We start from the raw sequence: 11,129 nt of genomic DNA on the forward strand, positions 1-11,129 counted from the left end.
GGTGAACCCAGATGCCCACTCTCTAAGCGGCGACCCCGAGAACATTCGGTCAGGTCAGACGATTCCTCAGGCCTGCCAGGTAGTAAACGAATCGGACCTGATCGTTCCTGCGTCAACAGCAGGGTTTCCGGTACGCCTTGTCCTAAAGAAGGGACAGAGGATGGATGCTGAGATGGTTTTCTTCCAACCATCAGCTCAGTTTATCAGACTGAACCTAGCAGTCTGTGGTACCCCCAGACTGGAAAGGAATGGCCGAGCCACCTGCCTGTTGGTGCAAAACATAGCAAAACAAGATGTCAAAATCCCTGCTCGCACTGACATGGGACTGGTAATTGACAATGGGTTCTATGATTTCGAACTGGCCATCCCAGTACTGGGGCAGCTCCCTGGTCCCTTGGCCAGGGAGGGGGGGACCGAGCAGGTGTACTACACCTACCCCCGGCGGATGATTGCAATTATGCCAATAGAGGGATTCTGCAACCAGGAGGTGTGCAGAGTGGACCTTAGCGATAAGGATGAGATGGTTGTGTATACAGTACACGCAGGGGTTCCGACGGACCACTCAGCCGAGAGTGCGACCCGGGATACCGCCATGCCGTCAAAAGCGGGGTTCCTAGAGCAGGTACAGGATCAGGTTGGTAAGGCAGATGCCCTGGAAACGGAAAGCCAGCGTCAGCAGCTGCATCAGATCTTCCAGGATTTCCAGGAAGTGTTTGCACGGGACGCCTATGACTGCGGGGTGACGGATTTGCACACAGTGCGCATTCCTACGGCCCCTGGCGCCCGCCCAACCTATGTCAGGCAGTATCGCATTCCCCTCACGGCATACGAGTACATAAAGCAGACGTTGGATGCTCTACTAGAGCGTCAGATCATAAGGGAGTGTAACTCCACTTATAACTCCCCACTGTGGCCGGTGCTGAAACCCAATGGTAAGTGGCGTCTGACCATTAACTACCGGCAGTTGAATAAACAGGTTCCTTTGTCACGATGGCCAATGATCTACCTAGATCGGGAGTTAGCCAAGGTGACAACAGCAAAATATTTCACCACAGTGGATGTGGCCAATGGGTTCTGGACCCTTAAGGTAGAACCGACAGACCAGTACAAACTGGCCTTTTCCTTTGGAAACAGGCAGTTCACCTGGAATCGATGCCCCTTTGGGTATTCCAACTCCCCAGCGGAGTTCAACATATTTCTGCACAAAGCCATGAGTGATGCAGCCGCCAGGGGCAACCTGGTCTATGTGGACGATATTCTGATGCGGAGTCAGACCTGGGAAGAACACATGGCCGAGATCAGGCATGTGTTGACCCAGCTCTCCCGTGCAGGGGCCAAACTGTCTCTGGCTAAGGGACAGTGGTGTAGGACCCAAGTGGAGTACGTGGGACTATTGGTTGGAGCCCAAGGCATACAGCCACAGTCCAGCAGAGTCCAAGCTATCCAGAATATGAAGTCGCCCACTAACCTGTCTGAACTGCGCAGCTTTCTGGGAGTATGTAATTATTCCCGGCAGTTCATTGAGGATTACGCTGAAATAGCAAGGCCCCTCCACAAGCTGCTGCAGAAAGACGTGCCCTTTGAGTGGGGACCTTCCTCAGAACAGGCTGTGATGGAGCTGAAGCGCAGACTCGGTAGTGCGCCGTGCTTGGCCTACCCTGACAAAAATAAGGTCTTCTACCTTGAAGCAGGGTTCTCAGAGCACTGCCTTGGGGCTGCTCTGAGTCAGGAATATGACCAAGAGCGAAGGGTGGTGGCGTATGCCAGTCGAGCCCTGAACCCAGTGGAGCAAAAGTTCTTGGACTGCGAGAAGGCCCTGTTGTCTACGGTCTGGTCGGTAGAACACTTCCGTAGTTATGTAGGGGGACAAAAGATCATCATCGAAACCTGCCACCAACCTGTGACATTCCTGCATAGCCAGAGACTCAAAGCGGGCAGGGTGTCAAATAGCAGGATTGTGGCATGGATGATGGCCCTACAAGGCTATGAGATAGAGGTACGTTATGCACAGAGCAAGAAAATGTACCTGGGACAGGGCCTGGCTTTGGGCCAAGTGTGTCACGGCTGTGACACTGACATGGAAGCTCCAGAAACAATTCCCGCTGCTGAGCTACCGAACAATCACCGGTACTACGATGAAAACGTGGGCCAGGGCTTACCCATGGCCTATGTTGACGGTTGCTCTTTTCGCCACAAACAGCAGGTGCTAGCAGGGTTAGGAGTAGTCTGGCAAGACAATACTCCCTGTGGGCCGACCCGCTATAAGCTAGGACCAAAGACTAGTCAGTATGCGGAAGTAGCTGGGGTGCTGATCACCCTCCAGCAGGCCCTGACAAATGGCCTTAAACAATTTGTCATCTGTAGTGACTCGAACTACGCCCGACATAGCTTCGTGTCCCATCTTCCGTATTGGAAGGGTAACGGCATGAAAAATGCCCGGGGCAAGGAAGTAAAGAACAAAGAGTTGTTCCTGGCCAGTGACAAGCTCACGACCGAGGCTGGAATGATGGTTTACTGGAGGAAGGTGAAGGGACACTCCCAGGTGAAGAGACCCGACAAAGACGGGAATGATGAGGCCGACCGGCTGGCTAAATCTGGCGCCTTAGAGGGTGAACCCTGGCAGTTCCAGCAGGAATGGCTACCCCCAGAAACCGTGGCTGAGGTCAAGGCGGTCACCCGAAGCAGGGCTAGACAGGATGTCGGAGCTGACCCTCAATCTGTAGTGCTTGGGTCACAGGGTTTTAACACCGATCTTGCAGAAATGCAGAAACAGGACCCAGCAATTGGGCTAATGTATCAGCATATCGCTGACCCAGTGCGTCAACCTCTTTCGGAGCAGGTGCTGAGCCAGTCTCCAGAGCTGAAGGAGCTGGCAGAGGTGAAAGACAACCTAAAAATTATAAAGGGGTTGTTGGTTTGTGTACCAGTTGCACAAGGTGTCCCAAAGTGGGTAGTTCCCCGCTGCCATCGGGGGGTCATGATCCAACACGCTCATGACGAGCCCTGTGGGGGTCACCGGGGAATCAAGGCCACGTACGACACTATCCAGCAGGTGGCATTCTGGCCTCACATGGGCCAAGACATCGCCGCGTATGTAAAGGGGTGTCTGACGTGTAGCCAGTTCCAACCATCACGGCCCTTGCACCGTGCACCACTCCAGAAAAAGGGCATGACATTCCCCTGGTCCAATCTACAAATGGATTGGGTGGGGCCGCTGGTGAGGTCATCCAGAGGGAACAAATATTTCCTCACGGTTACGTGTGCATTCACAAAATGGATTGAGTGCCTCCCAGCACCCAACGACACGGCAGAGACAACTGCAGTGCTGTTGGTGAACCATGTGTTCAGTCGATGGGGACTCCCCCTGACCGTGGACTCGGATCGGGGAACCCATTTCACAGCTACAGTAATGGCAACCCTGTGGAATATGCTTGGGGTCAAGGCCCAGTTGCATATCTCCTACCACCCTCAATCCTCGGGCCAGGCAGAAAGGGCAAACCGAACGGTGGTTAGTATGCTCAAAAAGTTTGTCTCCACCAGCAGTAGGGACTGGGACATTAAGCTGCCCCTGGTTCTGATGGCCATCCGAGCCACGCCCCATTGCTCTACGGGGGTCCCACCTTTTGAGATGATGACAGGTCGGAAGATGACTCTTCCCCTACACTGTCTTTATGGGGTGGAGGACCTGAGCACGACGGGGGCTGCTATGGCCCATCAGTATGTGTCAGCAAGCACATCTGCAGGCAACCTTTGCTTTTGCCCAGAACAATCTGGGAAGGAGTGCAGAGGGTAGGAAAGCATACTATGACCGAAAGGCAGTTAACCAGGAACTCCAAGTAGGAGACAAGGTCCTGTACTTCCAATTTGCCAAACCCACAGGGGTGGCCCGGAAATTCTTACCCAGTTGGACAGGACCCCACGAGATTGTCGATAAGGTATCACCGGTAGCTTATCGAATTCGGATTGAAAAAGGAAGGCAATCTCTGGTCTATAAGTGGGTGCATCGCAACCACCTCCGGTTGTATCGCCCACCTCAAATGGCGCCGGAGGACACAGAATAGGGTTAAAAGTCTAAACCCGATCAAGAGGGGGGTGCCCCTTTGTAGCTGCAGGTAGTTAGGTACTGTAGTGTAGGTCCTCCTAGGAAAATATATTCAAAATTATAGTGGAACTGTACCATGTGCCTCATCTGTGTTCCAGAATGGGAATCCTAAAACTGCCACGGCTGGTCCTGACAGTGCTGTGGATCGCTTCGACACAGCCCCTTGAAGTTGTGGAACCCGGTCCTCCTACCGGCATAGTCCTGCAGGACGCTCCCGGATTGTTGTTAACAAATTGCAGAACATATACTCAGCGAGTGTATGTGCGGCTGGACCCAAGTGATGTGTTTCGGAAGCACATCAACATGAACAGTAGGGTGTCCCATCATGGCAGGCAGTGGGCTAAGGATGCTGTATGGCATGCCCAGCTAGACACTATACACATGCTCCGCCAGCTGAGGAAGGCAACAGTCAGCCAGGAGGAGATGACAGGCCTCAGCCGCCCCAAAAGGTTCTTGGGGGGTCTGATTGCTGCGGCCTCCACCGTGGGCTCGCTATTTTCAGCTGGTCTGTTTGCTGCTTACACTGTCACCCTGACCACCCTGAGAAGGCAGGTGTCTGGGTTACTTAAGGAAATGCCAGAAATTCAGGACAGGCTGTATCAACAGCAGCAGCGGCTGGAAAGCCTAGGGAAAACCTTACAGGGCACAATATTAGCAGTAAACCTTCATGCAGCAGTGTTAAATAACACCCTCCACACCGTGGGCAGGATTGTCGACGTGTTACAGTGGGATTATGCTTACGTGCAACAGGTCAGGATGCTGATGCAGGATTTGCTTAGGGAGCTTAGTGCCACGATAACTAGCTTAGCCATGGGACAGATTCCAACTTACTTGGTTCCACTGTCCTTAGTAGAAGAAGTACTTAGGACAACCACTTCTGAGATGGTGCAGCCATTACAGGTACATTTTGCATACAGTCTAGGCAGTGCCATTCCTATACATGTCAACCCTGAAGCCAAGGAAATAGGTTTCCTGTTGAACCTTCCCATCGTGAGTGGCAAGGATATCTATAGACTCAAGTCTATATCGAACGTTGGCTTCTGGAGGGGGGACATGCATGTGAAGTTGACCACCCCACCGCTCGTAGCTTACCAGGAGGATGATCCAAATTTGTATCTTGTTCCAAACCTGGAACTGTGTATATCAACCAAGGATATCCACTGGGTATGCCCAAGTAAGCCATTCCTTAGGGACACAACTCAGAGGTTGTGTGGTATCAGAAAGGGGGCTGCCACTGAAAAGTGTAAAGCCACAGTGACGAGCAAAAGTGAGGTTAACGAACCCCAGGTTGAGCAGGTGGGAAAGCAATGGCTGGTCAGCACACCACAGTTAACGGTTACAATAACATATGACAGGCATGATACAGCTACCGAAGTGCAGCTACCCAACCAAACAGTTTTTCTACAAGTTCCTGAAGGAGCGATAGTGCATCTCAACGATTTAGCACTGTATCACCTGGAGTCAGAAGTATACGAAACGGAACTCGAGATTGTGGACGCTTTCAGAGGACACGGCATTGACTTGGATGAGAGAATCCAAGAGACAGTAAGTCTTGAGGGTGTACAGGTAGTCGAATTTGTTCTTAACGACACAAACTTAAAAACTACACTGGTAGGTCCCAAGCACAGTCGTTGTGGATCCTCTGGGGCGCTAGGAACAATAAACGTGGTCATCTTGACACTGCTGCTGGGTAGCTGGATCATGGCTGGGGTAATGTGTTGGATGCTGTTCTCTTGTATCAAAGCCTTGCGGGGTAGTTTGAATGAGACAAAGGGAGCAATGGTTTATCACCGAAATCAGGTAACCACTCCCAAACGTCTGCCTGCTGCAGAGCTATCCGATACTGATAGTGAACTGCCGGAAGTTTAAGGTCTAGAGCTAATGATGATGCCCAATGCCTCATTCCTAGGTACCTTATAACTGAGAGCAGGTATACGCAACGTTCTTTCCAACACTATTTCCTGTACAAATTCTCGAGAGGTAATGTGAATATTGGGTGGTAGAATCCACCGTGGTACAACAAACATCACTTAACTCTGTTTTTGTTTTGAAGGCAACAACGCCTCAGGACCTCGTGACCTTCAAAAAGGGGGGATATGTAGCGGCAATGCTTGTTAATAAGACAGAATTAAGCGTTGGTATGCTCCTAAAGGAGGCCCCATCTCACCCTCCATCTCTGTGGTGCAGCCACAGAGAAAGAATTCATGCAAGCTGATTTAAGATGTTTTTCTTTTGATAACAAGCAAGCTCCCAGACGGGGATGCAATTAGCTAAGCCTGGCTATCATGATCAATGGTCATCCACTGGCGCCTATCTGTCTAGGGAGTGCCGAATGGACATCTGGACTGCATTTCTAAGTGTCAAGAGTAAGTGACTTATATCTCACCTTGACCAACCAATCAGGGACTGGCAGGGCGTGGTAATACCACGTGGGTCTCCAATGCCCGCCAAACTCTCAACCAATCAGCACACATCTGGGTCTTGATCAAAAAGGGAGCGCAAGCTCAGTTCTGGGCTCTCCTTGGCCATTTTCACGCATCCTCAGAGACAATCACGTGACAACTGCTGTTGTCTGCAAAAGGACTTGGACTTTGTTCTAAGCGCGAGGCCGAGGATCCCGTACGTATTCAGAATTCTACCAACGTGAATGCTCCGCTTGATCAACGGCAGCCTACAGTTGGACCCTCGTCGACAACCTGAATAGCTTATTCAGAAGCAGCGCTGGACCGGGAACGAACCAGCTTCTTCCCAGGCAAAAGAGTGACTTGTGAGGACTCGCGGTCACACTCTGTGCATAGAGACTTTCTACTAGCCAGCCGGACTGCTGGTAGATCCCTTCGGAGCAACGACTGCCCTGCGCGCCGCAGTCAGATTCCTCCGCCCGTCCTACTCCGAGCTGCACCTCGACTGGTTGGCCGGTAGCCAGAGGACGCCGACACAACGCCCATTGGACAACCGCTGCAACAGAGCCTGTCAGCTGGTTTGGTGTTCGTGCCGGGAAATTCCAAATCCAAACACAGTGGATAAGTAAACCCCATGTTCTACATTGCGTCTCGAGAATTTAATTGTACCTCAACACAAGTTGTTATCAATTTAATTCATGAGTAATGTATTTACTTCCGAGTTTAGAGTAACAGTGGGTAATAACACTGATTAGCGATTTGGTAACCGAACGATATATATTGACATATATTCTCTGTTGTGTATCTCTTTGTGTTTGCATCTCTTCGAGATTATATACCTTGTATATTGATAACCCTCACAGTAAGGTCTGCCGCTCGTATCCAGGCAGACTAGTATATGTTTGGTGCACAGTTTATATTAATAAATGTATCTCGTGTATTGAACCCGTGTGTGTGCGTTGTTAGTTGTTCTGACGATTGATTTTCTAAAAGCCCCAACGAACAACCTCGTGATTACTGCTACAATTGATAATTGTCTCAGTAAACCCATCAAACCACTACACTATCAAGACCAGCCATACACAGTACAGTTTATGTACATACAGTAATGTTTATGTTCCTAAATTAATATCGTTTATGACCTTCAGATGCGTTATGCTCCTCTTCTTTTTATGCTCAGCTACTAAAATTTCCCTTTAGTGGTAAAATTCCATATAAATATTCAAAACTAAGCGGATTGAAATGTGCACAGTAAAGACATTAGATGATTAAATCTTTTCACTACCAACCAATGCACCACGAGTGCCCCTGTCGGTCATTTTGGCCAGCCAATCACTTACCGCGGTGCCCTACGGTGCCCTGCGGGTTGGTTACTGTACCACGGGTTTTTACCGCTCATTTTGAATGGCTGCATCTGTAGGTTGTCTCTCGCAGTGTTCAGGAATTGCATTCCGAAACTGAGTCAGATCAAAAGTTGTAAGAAAAGCACCTATGGTGTCGGTTCTAACAGCTTTATTGATTCGATGTTAAAGGCCGGAAATGGGGCACAAGACACGCGACCGCAAAAAGCGTCGCCATCTGCTTCCAGCTGCAAAATGCCGTTTGCGGACGCTGAAGCATTTGAACTTGAACTTTATTGCCATATGTAACCGGTACTGGTACAATGGAATTCTTACTTACAGAAGGTCTCTCGATTGTAAAACAAGTGTAAAAAACAAGACAAAGTGCAAACAGTGCATCAAGACAATGTACAAACAAACAATAGACAATGTGCAAGTAAACATGTAGACATTTCTTTCCAAGGCAGCGGGTACAAGCGATCTCGCGTTTTAAAACCACCAGGAAAAGCAAAAAGGCACTTTTCCTTGCTTGCGCCGGCACACAACGACGTGAGGAGGACACCGTAGTCGGCAGGATTCGAACTTGCGCAGGGAGACCCCAATGGATTTCTAGTCCATTGCCTTAACCACTCGGACACGACTACAGCGAGCGCCGTCATTGCTGCGTTCTTGCTACAATCTCACATGGATCGCGAGGCGCCGGCGGAAACCTTTTTCAAAGTCGTTCTCCATTAAAAAAAAAACCTTTCCAAAATACAAGCCTTGCAGACAGACACACCTCAGAGGACTTAAGGGTTGCTTCATGTGGGAATGATAAAGTCTCCCCGTCCGGACAGGAAAATGGCACTTTGTTAGACACAAAAAAACAATCAACAACAGACAAATGTCTACAAGCATTTTAGAAGCCGCTCTTGAAATAGCTCTTACATTCGTGTTAGACGCAGAAATCGCCTTTTTATTGACGCTCTTACAAACGCCATGGCAAGCAAAACAAAGCAAAGCAGAGCAGAACAAAACGAACAAAATAAAACCCTCATGTCCTGCACTTGAATATAATGCCGTTACGTGCCGAAGCGGTATTGGACGTCATCCTAGCACTGCAACCCGGGGCGTACGGTATATGGGAACGAGCACACGTCACGAATCGTCTCTAATCACTCCCTGCACTGTAAGGCGCCTTGAAGCGTGCACCCTCAACATTCATCTTTGCGCATCTGTGAAAGGTAAACTCTTGAGCAAACTCTGAACCAGACGCTCAAACTCCAGCTAGCATTAGGGGTAGCATTCCCACGCTACTTGAACACTTTGTTTCCGCTCAGTGCTGGATTTTGGGAACTTTAGGACGAGTGGGACTTTTCTCCTATCTGTCAATTCGTTTTGTTTTGGAGACTCTTGGCTGTCTGTGTTGTATAGTGCAGCGTGAAGAAAACGTTTTCGAAAACTGTGCCGGCTCAAAAGTTGTAAGAAATCCTCTCCAGCTCTTTTAAGTCTCTTCAGTTTTGTCATTTAAAGTGAAACTAGATGTATAACTGGAGCCTCACTTATGCAAATGGTGAGGCTCCAGTTCGACATCTAGTTTTACTTTATATGACAGAAGTACGTCAGACTGCGCCGGACTGGGGGATCACTTCCGGTTATTTTTACCATCTTAAACATTTGAAATCCTCCCCTAGGCAATTGTGACACTTCATCTTGGCTCCACCTAGGACACTCTTCAATCTTCCATCACTTCTCTCTTCTCCCGCAACACTCTCGTCTGTCGGTAGTATGTGGCGTCTTTGCATTACCACCAATCTCACCACAGCAAGAAAGCAACAGGTTTTGGCAAGAGAGGAGGAGACTGCCTGGCCCGAACAGGGATCAAACCAGCGACTTTGGCGTTACTAGCACCACGCTCAAACCAACTGAGCTAACAGGCCTTGTTCCCACTGTCCTCTCTGTGCTGCAAAAAATGGAATTCAGGGAAGTTTCTTTTGTCCTTCTTTGAATAGAAAGCCCTGCAATTCAGTGTACGGGCTTTCTCGTGCTGTTTAATGGTTCTTCAAAAATTCAAATTCAAATCCTACACTGGCCTGAAGTGCCCCCCCCATTTCACAGCATTTTTCAGCTGATTTCAAATGTACCTAAAGGAGAAGCATTATTGAAGACCATCAATTACCAAGAGCTTTTGTCAAAGGTTTTGGTGGTCACTTTTAATGACCACAGAGAGCTATGACCTCGGTTTTACATCTCATCCAAAAGACAGCGCCTTTTTACCACACAGCGTCTCCGTCACTATACTGGGGCATTGGGACCCGCACAGACCTCAGGGTGAGCGTCCCACCGCTGGCTCCATTAACACCGCTTCCAGCTGTAAGCTTTGCTTTTCCCTGTAGGTCACCCTCATCCGGGTACTGACCTGGCTCACAGCTTCTAAGCTTCAGTGGGTTTTCAGTTGCGAGTTGAAAGGGGATGCAAGTGATGGAGCCGCTCGCTGCAAAAGCCACTGCATTGGCCAGGAATCGAACCCGGGCCTCCCGCGTGGCAGGCGAGAATTCTACCACTGAACCACCAATGCACGCTGCAAGGGTCTACAAAAAAGACGTTTTTTACCACTCTGTGCTGGATGTTGGGTCCCAAGGGAACTTCTGGACGAGTGAGAATTTTCTGCTATCAAAATTTGGTTTCGGAGACTTTTGGCAGCCTACAGATGCAGCCATTCAAAATGCGCGGGCGATACCGCATTATTTTGCGGTACGCTGTACGCAGTCTACCTCAAGCTACCGGTAAATACCGCGAGTTACCGTAAATTCTCCTATAATACGACAAGCAAAATAATAGTATCCGGAATTTCCGCAAGGTGGAGCTAATAAAGCTCAACCTCTCATGTTTGAGCTGTGGCCATCAAAGTCTTTAACGAAGATATTACTAATAGTATTAATAATGAATGACCTTGGACAAGCTGTAAGTGTAAACTCAAAGTATTGCCCTGGTCAACATTCTTTTTTTCATTGACCGTCTTTGTAAAAGTAACACCACAGCATTTCGCAATCACGCATTTGTGTCCAATCATGCAAAGTACAGTAATTTTTGAGAATCGATTCACCATGCCTTTCACATGCTCATAAAAGAGATTGATTTAGGAACATAAACATATTACCGTATGAAAACTGTACTGTATACAGTATGTATATGTATATTTAATGTCTTAACTGTGCCCGTTTAAGTATTGAATATTCATATCTGATTTTACCACTGAAGGGAAATCTTAGTAGCTGAGCATAAAAAGAATAGGAGCATACTGCA

The 11,129-nt window shown here is 48.9% G+C and overlaps 1 non-coding gene across 1 annotated transcript; it reads right to left on the minus strand.

The window, feature by feature from the left end:
- Positions 1-10,330: 10,330 nt before the first annotated feature.
- Positions 10,331-10,401, minus strand: trnag-gcc (transfer RNA glycine (anticodon GCC)). Its single transcript has one exon. It is a non-coding gene; the product is annotated as a tRNA-Gly (tRNA).
- Between the last annotated feature and the right edge of the window lie 728 nt (positions 10,402-11,129).

Source organism: Atractosteus spatula, unplaced genomic scaffold (genome assembly GCF_055471065.1).
Source record: "Atractosteus spatula isolate fAtrSpa1 unplaced genomic scaffold, fAtrSpa1.hap1 Scaffold_4, whole genome shotgun sequence".
NCBI lineage: Eukaryota > Metazoa > Chordata > Actinopteri > Semionotiformes > Lepisosteidae > Atractosteus > Atractosteus spatula.